The 12,795-nt window shown below is 40.9% G+C and overlaps 1 long non-coding RNA gene across 1 annotated transcript in view; it reads right to left on the bottom strand.

The window, feature by feature from the left end:
* The window catches only part of LOC134760099 (uncharacterized), a 123,320-nt gene that overhangs the window by 12,360 nt on the left and 98,165 nt on the right, over nt 1-12,795 (bottom strand). The window contains exon 4 of the long non-coding RNA XR_010137025.1: nt 11,667-11,731. This is a non-coding gene — a long non-coding RNA (uncharacterized LOC134760099). The remainder of the gene's footprint in view (nt 1-11,666; nt 11,732-12,795) is intronic.

Genomic DNA, 12,795 nt, shown 5'->3' with positions numbered 1-12,795 from the left:
AACACTGGATGAATGGCGCTTCATTCATTAAGTTAAGACAAACCAGAGAACAGTTTTCACAGATGAAGAATGAAGTTCCACTTTAATAAGTTATGGATGGATAAGTTACCTTAAGTCTTTTCCTTGCTGTATTCTCAATGCCTGGAAGAGTACCAAATATGTAGTAAGTAATGAGTACATACTTATTGAATGAAATAAGAAGGTCTGTGAGATTCCAAGTAAGCATTTGGATATGACTGACTAAAGTTCATACTAGAGATAAAAATTGAGACTCCATGGGCTTATCAATGTAAATAAGCCAAGAGAGTTGGATGAAATGGAATAGGGAAAGGGCATAGAGAAGGGGCTGAAGATCAAAACCTGAGCAGAACCACCTTTTAGATAAAAAAGAGAAGGACTCAGAGAAGAATCCTGAAGTGCAGAAACCACGGTGACAAAGGAGTATGACGGTAGCCTGTGATAAGCAGGAAGTCAGGAGGGGAGGGTGTTAATATGATCAGCCATGCCTATTGGCTCTGAAAAGTCCAACAAAATGAACATCATCACCCACCAAACATAAATTCTTAAATCAAACATTAGAATCAAGTGAACTCATTTTGCCTGAACATTCTTTTGCTTTTACCATATGCTAATTATCACAAATAGTAAAAAGACTAATAATCCATGAATTGCAACTCAGGAAAAAAGATTAATAATCCATGAAAAATATTCAGTTATAGCAATAATAATACTCAACTCCAATTCCTCAGGTGATATAGGGGAATCTGTGTAGAATCGAAAGCCAGGCAGATCAGAGATCAAGTCCCAATCTGGCCTCTTCCAGGTCTCTGCACTTAGGCTGGTGAAAGCCCCAGTAAATATCAGTCTTCTTGCCTGTTGAATTTGATTATAAAAATGAAACGTCACTTTTTTATTCACAGAATATATACAAGAATAAAACATGCTAGAGTATGTGATAAGATTCTGAAACTTGGAAAACATACCGCAAATATTAAGGGTCATTTACGATCATAGGAAGCATTCCATCCTCACTTCTTCATTCACTTGTCTGATACCTTGAAGCTCTGAGTTTAGTCCAGGAATAGGACAAGGAGTAAGGCACAGTAACTGCCTTGAAGTAGTCCACAGTCTAGCTGTATTATCTTCATTCTGTTAATTTTACAACCTAAAGGGAGCATTCTAGGTTTCTGGAAAATGCGTGCAGTAAGGGAAGTGGCAATATGACACAAAGCTAACATTAAATGCTATCTAAAATGATGTCTCATGCAATTAGGATCACAACTCACTAAGAACTCTCTCTTGGTAAAATAAATACCTCATCTGTTTTCCTGCAATGCTTTGCTTATTCTTCTAGGCTAGCTCATGGTTTCAGAGATTTTGCCCATTCTCAGTTAGAACATGATTGCTCTTGTGACAAGATCTGTGTCTTAATAACAGTCTCGCATGGTATTCTCTAAATATTTTCTGTATTGAACGGAATTTCAAAAAGCAGAAGATCTGGAGGCTAATCTTGAGGTTTTAAGTTGAAAGGGGAGAAAAAGACATTTCCAAAGGCTGTAATAAGCTTGATAAAGCCCACAAGGTGGAGGTCAGAAAAAGACCTAAGAGTCATTAGGACATTAAAAGCTGTTAAAGAATCTTGATTGATGGGAAAGATTAATTTTCCCAAAGGGGAAGTTCAGCGGAAAAACCAGACCAAGCTTGCCTTTTTAAGTTTACCGTCTACTTGTGGAGGCCAATGACTCTCAGCCGCCACCCTGGATGCAGTGAGCACACCATGCCTTAGGCAGCCACAGTGAGCCAGGCTGTGACTAGAAGCACCTCCACATCCACCTCTCACTGCTGGGAAAGAGGCACAGCCCACAAAGACTTCTCTCTGAAGGTGCTGGAGGATGTGCCAGATGTGAGATATGGAGGCACCACTTCCAAAGACAAGAGGCCTGGGAGGGCTTCAGGCAAGACCCTCAGCATTGGCTCTTGCCTAGAAATTTGTTTCCAGACCACATGTGACTTAAATAGAGGACAGTCCAGAAGATTGTAGTCATCTGAGCCTCTGCCACCTAGAACTGGGGCATCACCAGATTCCTGGGTTAGGAATCAGGGAAGTCTTTACTGTTGGCAGAGAAGCTCCTACCTGGAGCTCCCAGCCCATCCTCCTGCCCATGACATAAAGAGCTGCGCTGTTCTCTTCCCTGGCTGCAAGGAAACTTCTCTTCCCTGGCTGAAAGACGTGTCCAGGTCGATGATTCCCCTTATCCTGGGCTCTCAAGAGGTAAGGCCGTGGCTCCAAATCTTTGGTGAGAATACGATTCACTTGTTCCTCTAACATTAAAAACTTAGATGCTTGGGTCTCAGCTCCAACAGGTCTGCAAAGAGTCCATGGAATATACAGCTTAAGCAATTCTGACCCTGAGCCTTTGGGTGGTACATTGAGCAGCACAGGGGTGGCATGGGGGCCTGTGGTTAAGAACTCAAACTCTCATGTTAGAATGCCTGAGGCTGAGATCCTGTTCTTTGTGATACTTAATGCATGACTTTGACCAGCCATTTAAACTCTCCACATTTTGATGTCCATGTCTGTAACAATGGAAACAATTGCAGTATCTGCTTCCTAAATTTTTGGTGGGATTGAGATACAATAACCCATGCAAAGCATATACCCCAGTGTGTAGTATATAGTAGGTAGTAAATAAATGGTCATTATTAATATTGCATCTTCAAACAAATAAAGCAGAAGCAACTGAAACAGCATCTTGTCTTGAAAGTCTGCTCCTGCTACTTGATTCAGGGAGTATTTTTATTTTTATGTTTTTCATAGCTGACTTCATTATAAATAGGCTATAAATAGGCTGTTGTCCCACAGCATCTATTAACTGGGATAGTGCTTGATGGTGCTACTGTGTGTTTGGTGGTACTGTAGTATCTGCAGTTGCAATATCACCAGCATCCTTAGATTAGCTGCAGGATAAATGCTAAGAGTTCCAACATTCAATCACCAATACAATCCCAACTCACTAGTACAAAGGTGAGCAAAAGACTTTCCCTATCACCAACACCATCTCACATTCAGGGCTCAATGACAAATTCCTGTAGTCACTCATTCAACAAGGACAAATTGGACCTCTCCCATGTACCAGGTTCTTTCTATCAACAGCAACAAATTAAAGAAAGTGGGCCTGAACTGCAGAAAGAAAGAGTGAGAGTAGCTTTCTGTCTTTGTTACTGTGGAATTTCCTGGGGAGAGAAGGACAAGGAAGGTCAATGGACAGTTAGATACTTTTTGTGGTTTTTGTGAAATGTCACCTCACTACATTGAAAGGAAAAAAAAACTGGTATTGTCTTAATTGTATGTTAGGTGAAGACTTTTGTCCTTTTTAGAAAAATGTGATGTGAGGAAGAAGAGTAGAATGGTGATTCCAAGCTATTTAAAGAATTTTTGTTATGAGTTCAAGATGGCAGGCTGAACAGGTGACTATTCTACTGCTCATGAAAAATATTACAAATCACTGGGAATATATTTCAAACAAGGCAAGAAAACAGAATGAGTTTGTGAAAACAATCAAGAGTGCCATTAGCAGACTAGAAATATTGAGGAACCTCTGATTGTGTTTTTTACTCCCTGTATCTGCTTTCAATCACATCAGGAAGCAAAAGGCATTCACATACACACACACACACACACACACACACACACACACGTTCATGGAGGCAGAAGCACTTCAGGAGAACTCCACTCATGGAATACGTGGACTACTCCACGCATGGAATACGCAGATGATACAGAAATGGGTGGAAATTCATGAGCAGAAATACAAGGATACTGTTCCAGGCAGAGGAGATGAGAAAGACTGAAGCCCTGAAACAGGCAAGGCCAGGCATGTTTGGGAAAATAATGGGGGATCTGAACTGATTAGTGTGTAGGACACTCCAAAGTTCAGTCTATCCTCCTGCACTCATAAAATCATATTCTGAATTTCTGATGTGGCACTCATAGCCCTCCACACTCTGTCCCCAAGATTCCCTTCACATGTGGTTCATCAATGTATTTCCCCAAATAACTTTAAGGTTCTAAATGTACTATACCACTGGTCATTCTCCAAAAACAGTCCATGTACTCTGGACTCACACTCTGTGCCCTTTGAAAGTTCCACTGATCTTACCTCTGTCTTTGAATGGCTCCTCCTTCAAGTCCCATCAAAACACCACCCCCTCCCAGAATCTGTCTTCCATATCCTGTGAATGAAAAACTCATTCTTTCCTTTTGCCAACCTGACACTTTTCACCTCTATATGCACTGTGAACATCTTGAGAAAGAAGGAATGCATCTCTCTCAGCATGGTGCAATAGTAGAAGCAAATAAAACAGCATCTGTAATGCAATAGCTACTTGGTATGTACTTGTGGGATAAATGACTAAATGTTTGCTAATAGAGAGTGTGTGAGATGCTTTTGTGAAAGGTACAGGCTAGAGTCTTGTCAAGAAAGGCCTTGAGTGCCATGATGAGAAGTGTTTGATTAATGAAACGGCAAGGGGGAACTATGGCAAATCTGAGTGACAGTCGAAAAATTCAAGAGCAGTCAGAATAGAAACAGCGGAGCCCCTAAAATAGGTGCTATGCAAAAATCTACCCACATGGTGAATTTCTGATGAGAATGAGATTTCAGAAGGTGGACCTGGGTTAAGTATTTGTTCCCACATAAAAGTTGAAAGAGAAAAAAAAAAAACTCTGCAAGTGCAAATACAAAATCTAGCAAAGCTGGCAGGGAATACAACTTGAAACATGGCTGTTTTGATGGCTGCATAGAAAGCCAAGTGCAAAAACAAACTCCTTGAACAATATGGCCCTTGATAGGTACATAGTTTTAATTAAATAGGGAGACAAAGTATAACACCAACATGTTAAAGGTAGGTACACCATGTGAGAGGCATCTGATCAGGATCTGGGCTTGTTTATGGTATTCTTGTCAATATAATTGTCATTTCAGTGCTGTGTTTATTTTTAAACCCAAGCTTTGTTTTGCATTATGGGCAAGTGAAATATTTGTTTTCAGCCAGGTTTCTGTGTGAAATGTTCATTCAAAATTCTAAATATAATGAGTAAATTTCTCTCTTTGAGAACTGCCACCATTTGGGACTTGGAGGTATAGTTTGTAAGTAAAGGAATAGGCCAAAAGGGATGTTTGGAATGACCCATTTACATATAGGATGCCTTATAAATTAAAACCCAGGGTGAGGAGGGATTGGAATTGCCTTCATAGGAATGAGTTTTGCAGAGGCAACATCATATAAAGAAAGCGGAAGATGTGAGTCTTGGCCCTGGCTCTGTTCTTCTGAGTGTTCTCTTGGAAAACTCACTTCTCCAGTTGAGTCTCAGTGACACACACTGATGACATCACCACCATAGGTATAATGATCCCTCACCAGCCAAAACCCCAGAGCTGTTCTAAGGAGCAGCATGGAAACGTGTATGTAAAGGCCCTGCAAACTGTGGAGAGAGGTAATACCCTTCCTTCTGGCTCTCAGGAATAGTCTCATCCAGGGTTCTGCACTTCATCACCAAGGGCACCGAGGTCCCTTTGTATTAATCTATTTTGCATTGTCATAAAGAAATGCCTGGGGCTGGGTAATTTATAAAGAAAAGAGGTTTATTTGGCTTACAGTTCTGCAGGCTGTACAAGCATAGCACCAGCGTCTGCTTAACTTCTGGTGAGGCCTCAGGAAGCTTACAATCATGGTGGAAGGTGATGGGGAGCTGGCACGTCACATGGTGACAGGGGATGCAGGAGAGATGGGAGAGGTACCACACTCTTTTACACAAACGGATCTCTCATGAACTGATAGAGCAAGACCTCACTCATTACTGCAAGAATGGAACCAAGCCATTCATGAGGGATCCATCCCCAAGATCCAAACACCTCCTGCCAGGTCTTGCCTCCAACATTGGGGATAACATTTAAAGATGAGATTTAGAGCAGATAAACATCCAAACTGTATCACCCTCTTATACAGATGATGTGCTTGAACCTCTAAGAGGTCCAGTGTCAGGTCTTGCTCAGGGAAGGATGCACGGATGGTAGAGGTCAGAAAAGAGAGACCAGATAGCTTTCTCCTGATGCTCACCACACTCCACCACACTGTCTCTGTTGCCGCCTTCTCCCTCTCCAGCAAACCCAGGGGACATGGAACTAAGATGATAAATGACTTGAATAACTGCAGACACATGCTACCCTACCCTTTTTCTGATGGAATTTTGTGTCACTTGTCTAAAAAAAACAAAAAAAAAACCCTATAGCTTTTCTAGGAAATCAGATTTATAGTCAATGATGAGCTTCATGTCTCTGAAAATTTCTACTCTCACCTGAGTATAAACGTGAGGCACAAGATTACCACCTTTTGCTTTCTTTCCTTCTTCCATCCTTTTCTCCCTTCATTCTTTTTTCTCTCTGTCCCTTCCTCCTTCCTTCCTCCCTCTTTTCTTTCCTCCTTCCTTCCTCCCTCTTTCCTTTCCTCCTTCCTTCCTCCCTCTTTCCTTCCTTTCCTCTTTCCTTTCTTTTCTCCCTTCTTCCCTCTCTTCCTTCTAGTCTACAGCTCTTCACTGAACATCCTTTGGGACCCTCCAAGTTCCATGGTGCTGTACATCTCTGCATTCCTTCTCCATGGGTTTCCCAGGGCCCCTCACCTCCAGAGCCTGGCTTTCCTCTCATGTTCCCCTGTGCTTCACACCTGCCCTGCTCCATGTCTTGTGACATATGTACCTGTTATATGTTCTTACCACAGAAACTTGCTTGCTCTTTCCTCTCCCCATCTGGTGCAAATCCTGCATCTCCAGAAAAATGGTACCTAAATTTGTACCATTTGTACAAATGGGATGGATCCTTGCTTTATAAAGTCACAAACCAAAGCTACCTCTCTTTCAGTACATGAAAGTATGTAGCTTACAAGTAAGAGAACGATCTCAGGATTCAGACCAAATTCTGGTTTGGTCATTTACTAGCTGTGTGATACAAGCCAGGAGCATTAGCCTTCTCCTCTTCAGGGTGGTCTTTGTAAAGTTGTTGTGATGATTAAAGATTGTTACACCCCTCAGAGTTCCCAGCAAATAGAAACAGACAGCAAGTTACATTACTAGGAAGAGAGCAGAGGAGATGTGAGCAATGCCATAGGGTGGTAGCCAAGGCAGACGCTGCACAAGCCACTGAGCGAGGAAGCCTCCGAGCAGGGGAGTGGATGGAGGAACGATGGGAATATGAGTGCAACGGGGATTGGCTGCCTGTGCAGTGAAGACCTTGAATTGCAAGCTCAGACCTTTCAAGGAGTAAATGGGTGGCTTACAGCAAGTCATGTAACTCCTGCAGTCTTGTATCTTCCTTCCTCATCCCAGCCCTGCAGGCCACCTGGGGTGGGGAGGAGCTGGCTGGGAGTGGAGGGTGGGAAGGACCTTGCAAGCTCTGAAGTGCTGTGCCCATTCCTGCCTCACTATGCACTTCCTTAGGTTACCAGTTCCGATTGCCCTTGTATCCTTTCGTTCTTCTCTTTTTCTTTAAGGAATTTTTCTTTTGTTCTTCTCTCTTTCTTCCAAGGACTTCCCTCTTCTGTACAAGCCTCTGCTAGAACCTGGCTTCCAGCTTCCTCCAGGAGAGTTTGCTCAGGCATAACTGGCTAACGCAAAGTGCAAGAGAATGAGGTCCAGGGTGCAACATGGTCTTCCTAAAAACAGAGTGGCCTGGAATTGGATGAATGGGAGTGATGGGAGAAATGTGGGAAAAAGGGAATTAAGAGTATTTGTTTATCATAAATATGTTACCCTTACAGCCCACTTGAGAAGGGCAAAGTGAGGGCTTCTGGCACCAAGCCTTTCCGAAGCTGGAGATGAACTTGGCCACACCCACCCTTTCTGCAGGCAGGAGAAACAGAATCTGCAAATGCTCCGATGAGGTGTTTCTCTGCTGGAGCAAGGAGAATAAATTCTTTACCTTCAAATGCTTCAAGCAATTGTGTTTTCCTAGTATCATCAGCCACGGTTATGAGCAGTATTAACTTTTATTTTAAAACTCGGCATGCATTAGAGAATTGCTCTTACTTGGAAACGGCTCTGCCTCACTCGGCAGTGAATTGCAATTAAACTTCATGAGAAGTTTTATTTGGATATAGCATCCCCCTTCCAAGTGCCCCCTGTAAATGAATTTTGAAACCTGCAGTCAGTGCCCATTAACTGGGAGTGTGGGAAAGAGCTGTCTATGATTAATAAAAATAACAGCTTGCCTAACAGCATACATTAATGTGGGCTGCATTTTACAATATTTCAATTAATTATAGATTAGTAGATTTAAAAGGGTCAGGGACCTCACAGATCACCTACATCACTGTTTTCTCCCCACTCGGGAATCAGGAAATCAGCACCCAGAGAGGGTGGGGAATAAGTGCCCAAAGGATTAGGACATAAACCGTCAGCAACAGAGACCAGAAGGAACCAAAGCTGAGATGCAGGAAAATCAAGAATGTGTCTGTGGAAACTTTCCCAGGCCCTCTCACTTGAAGTCTCCTTCAGCCTCAAGGTTCTTCCTTGCTCAAAACTCAATCCAGTCCTGATGAAAGCAGGACATATATCACCCCTTGGGCCCCTGTGAGTGATGTTCAAAGCCTGCACTGCACAAGTCCCCAGTCTGAGATGGTTGGAATTATCAGTGGATACTTATTGAAGTAAGATTCCACCTTTCAGGACAAATGAGCTCCAGGCTTCATCTCCATGCCCTGCTCTCTGATTCCTTAGTGACCCTGGAACAGTTTGGCTTGCTCTAGAGTTTTGCTATATCAGGATCAATTGGTAAGAATTACAATTCTTATTTTGAGCTTAATTGTGGCCTAGACTGCCGGGTTCTACTGACGACCTTCCTTGGAAAAAGTTTCCAACACTCCTGTAGACTATGTTGGACCTGTGTGCAAAACCTCTAGAGCTAGGACAGTTCTACTAGCTTCTGTCCTGTCTGGTATCTTGCTCATCTCTCCCCACAGAGCAGAAATGCACAGCACCATCATACCTCAAGGCATACCAACCTGAGCTATGACATCAACACTTACTTCTTGTGCTTGAATAGAGGCTCACAATTCATACTGAATTTGGGAATCCACCTGAATTGGAGATGAAGACAGTGCTATGTGTTCAATTATCGTGTCATGTCTTCTTCCTGCACCCACAATCCTTCCCAGTCTCTCCGTTATGGTCAGGGCATGGCCTGCACTTACTGCAGCTAATGGAACATCAGCACAAGTGATATGTATCTCTTCGAAATAAAGCAGTTAAGCATCTGTGTATATGCTCTTTCCCTCTCTTGGGGCTCTGGAAGCCAATTATTAAGAGGATTGCATCCCAAGATGGAGAGAGTTGGAGAAGAGCCCCCACCAATCCTCATTACATTTTGCACAGGAAGAAATAAGCGTCTATTGTGCCAGTCCACTCAGATATTGTGCTTTGTTTGTTACCTCAGCATAGCTAACCCATCCTGACTAATGTACAGCATAGCCTCTGCTCATCCTTTAACTGACATTTTTCCTTATATTCTATTCTCAGTTCCCTTCTTTTCACATTCTCCCTAGACACGCCTATGTAGTTCCACATCCCCAACCACTGTCAATAGAAGCACACAAATCCAGATCACTAATTTGCTTTCTGTTTTTGGGCTTCATACATCTACATTCAACTGCAACCTGTTCAGTTTCATCTGGGTACCTATTAAGAACCTAATTTCAATTTATCCAAAATTAAACTGGCCATCTTCCTCTGACCATTCTTTTTTCTGTGTGATGAATCTATTGGTTTTACCCACCATCCCATAAACAAAGACCTGGACGTTATTGTCCCTTCTTCCCTGTCTCCCTCATGGCATTAAATCCTGCAGGTTCTGTCTGCAACACAGTTCTTGGAACCATTCACTTCTTTCCAACTTCATTGTCATTCTTTCATATTTACTTCATCTCTTACCTAAATTCCAATAAGATCCCTATAATTAGTTCTCATTCTTACTCTTTCTTCAAGTCATAAGCTACAGCAGACAGATCTTGGACAAACAATCTCACCCACTCCCTGCTTAAAGTTTCTTTAGTTCTCCCTTTTACCCTTAAACTCCTTGGCAGTCATTAAGGCACTTGGGATGGGACCTCAGTTCCTAGCAAAGAGCCTCAGACTGTGGCCTCCGAAATCAGATTCCCCAGAACCGAGGCAGACCTCACCTGGGAAAATGGTTGGACCTGTGGGAGCCTCATTGTTCTATCTATCAAGGACAATAAATAATGCTTATTTTATTGCATTGATGTGAAGATTGAATCAGATAATTTGTGGTCACATAATTGACAATATTGCTAAAAAAATTAGAGCTGTTATAAATAATGATTAATAATGAAAAGGATTACTAGATATTAGCCACTCCCCATGTGTCAGCAACTGTGCTAAACAGTTAACACCCATGACATCTTATTTAATTTTTGCAACACCCTATCTTTCCTGAGATAATGAGAGATTAAGGTACTTCTCTAAGAAAACACCAGTAGTAAGTTGCAGAGTTGGGATTCAAACCCAGGTCTATCTGATGAGATATTTAGTGCTCTTTTAACTCTACCAAAAGTGTGATTGAAGGAACAAATAAACAATAACACTTGATGTCTAGAAATAAAGAAATTGCTTTAAAAGATAATAGATCATTTATATAATGTTATAGTACAGGGTTTCCACCTTACACACCTCCCTAAGGCATATTTGCATAGAATGAAATATAGATATACGGTAAATGGAGCCTCCTGGTATACTATACAACCACTAAAAATCACATATAAACATATAAAGTGACTTTATGATAATGTTTAAAAAGCATGTGTTATAGCATAGCATAGTGATTTGGGGCATAGCTTTTATGGATAAGATTGCCTTGATCTGAGTCACTGTTTTATAACATTCTGATTATGTGACCTTGGACAAATTGCCTAACAGCTAAAAATAAGGAAAGTAATAAAAACCCATCCTATGGGGTTGTTTTGATGATGAAGCAAGGCAATTTGTGCACAGAGCTTAAAAATTTCCTGATCAATTGTGCTTGGATGTTACCATCTTCATTCTCATTAATTATCACCATTGTTATTGCAAGAGATGAAAAGATCAGGAAACAAAGTTGTATTTGCTTTCTATGCTTACCTGTATCAAAAACACAAAGACACAGATGAGACTGGAGAAAATATGCTTATGTGTTAACATAAGTGTAACAATGAATCTCTAATTTGTTTGAGTGATTTTTTCTTCTTTTTATTTCTGAATTTTTCAAATTTTTGATGATTAATAAGGGCCACTTTTAAAAGAAAAAAAAAACACTTTTCTGTGGCTTTAGATAAGGAATTTTGTCTTCTAACCTCAGTAATTTCTTTTTTTAAAGGAAACATCTTTGGTCATTAAATTCACTTAAAAGCCCTGATCCATTTTTGATCATCTGAAATATAGTGACAGGCACTAAAATCAATCCCTACATTCGAGGTTTGCAAAGAGCGTAAATTATTTTAGAAGTCATGTCAGGTAGAGTTTATTCCAAGGTTTGCTTGCAAATTTTAATCAGAAAACACAGAAGGTATATGCAGCTTAGATTGAAATATCCCTTCACCTTGTATTCAGAACCAGGTTGACTTACTGTTTGCTGGCTGATAGGACTGGCAGAAGTTACAGCTTGTATGATAGAGTCAGCCTGGGCAGGAACTGAGGGAAACACATAAAGAAACATTTATTTAAAAAAAGTAAATCAACCATAAAGATCCTCCCAGCAGACCTGAGAGATGGAAGCCTCTCTCTCATTTTCTCCTTGGCAAAATTTAATCTATCGCTGGGGTTTTTCAAGCGTCATATTCAAAGAGATGCAAATTCGTCAGAGCTGAGACCCCAGCTGACTTTTAGCACCTTGTGAATGTCAAAGGGGCTTAAAGGTTGAAGTGACTTACCTCCTTCCATCCTGACTAATTCAAATACAAATGTGTGTATATGTGTGTGTGTGTGTGTGTCTCTCTCTATATATATACATATATAATTTTTTTAAGGAGAAAGTCTGAAACAGAGCACACATCTACCTATGTGTTCAGTGCCTTCTTTGTGTGGATCTATTTGCAGCAAATCTGAAATTTAAACAGAAAATATCATACCGAGACACAAAAGTTCAATTGAGAAATCCACAGTCTATCACTAAATCGCAAGGCTAGCAAGAGAATGTTTTGTGTGTGCATGTGTGTGTGTATGTGTGTGTGTGTGTTTGCTTTGTTTTGATTTTTTTTTTAAATAGCAATCATTTTTATCTACTGACTTTTTCACAATCTGTTTCGATTAACTGGTTTAGGGGTGACTACTAACTCATGAGTGATCTCTGTCCTCCACGTGGTTCGTTGCACACAATTCCCCTAAGTAATATGAGTAACGTATTTACACTAAAAATAAGAGGTTTTAATTAACGTTTGGTACACAGACATGGTTTATAGGAGAGTTCTGCTCTGCGAGGAGATTGGTAATATTGTTCTAAAGTGGGGTTCCCCTCTATCCTCACACAAACGAAGACTCAATCTATCAATGGAAATTCTGTAACTTGGAGTCCAAAGAGAAAAATGATGTTGAGTTTCCCACTGCATAACAAAAGCTCCAGATTAAGTATTAATGACTTAGAGCTGCTATCATGTATATAGAATTTGAAAATCATTTTGCTTTTAATTCAACAAACATTGATTGAGTTCCTACTAAGTGTTAGGACCTGAGGACACAAATATGCTTAAACTCAATGT

This window comes from Pongo abelii, chromosome 15 (assembly GCF_028885655.2).
Source record: "Pongo abelii isolate AG06213 chromosome 15, NHGRI_mPonAbe1-v2.0_pri, whole genome shotgun sequence".
NCBI classification, from domain to species: domain Eukaryota; kingdom Metazoa; phylum Chordata; class Mammalia; order Primates; family Hominidae; genus Pongo; species Pongo abelii.
This window is presented reverse-complemented; position numbering and strand designations above follow the sequence as displayed.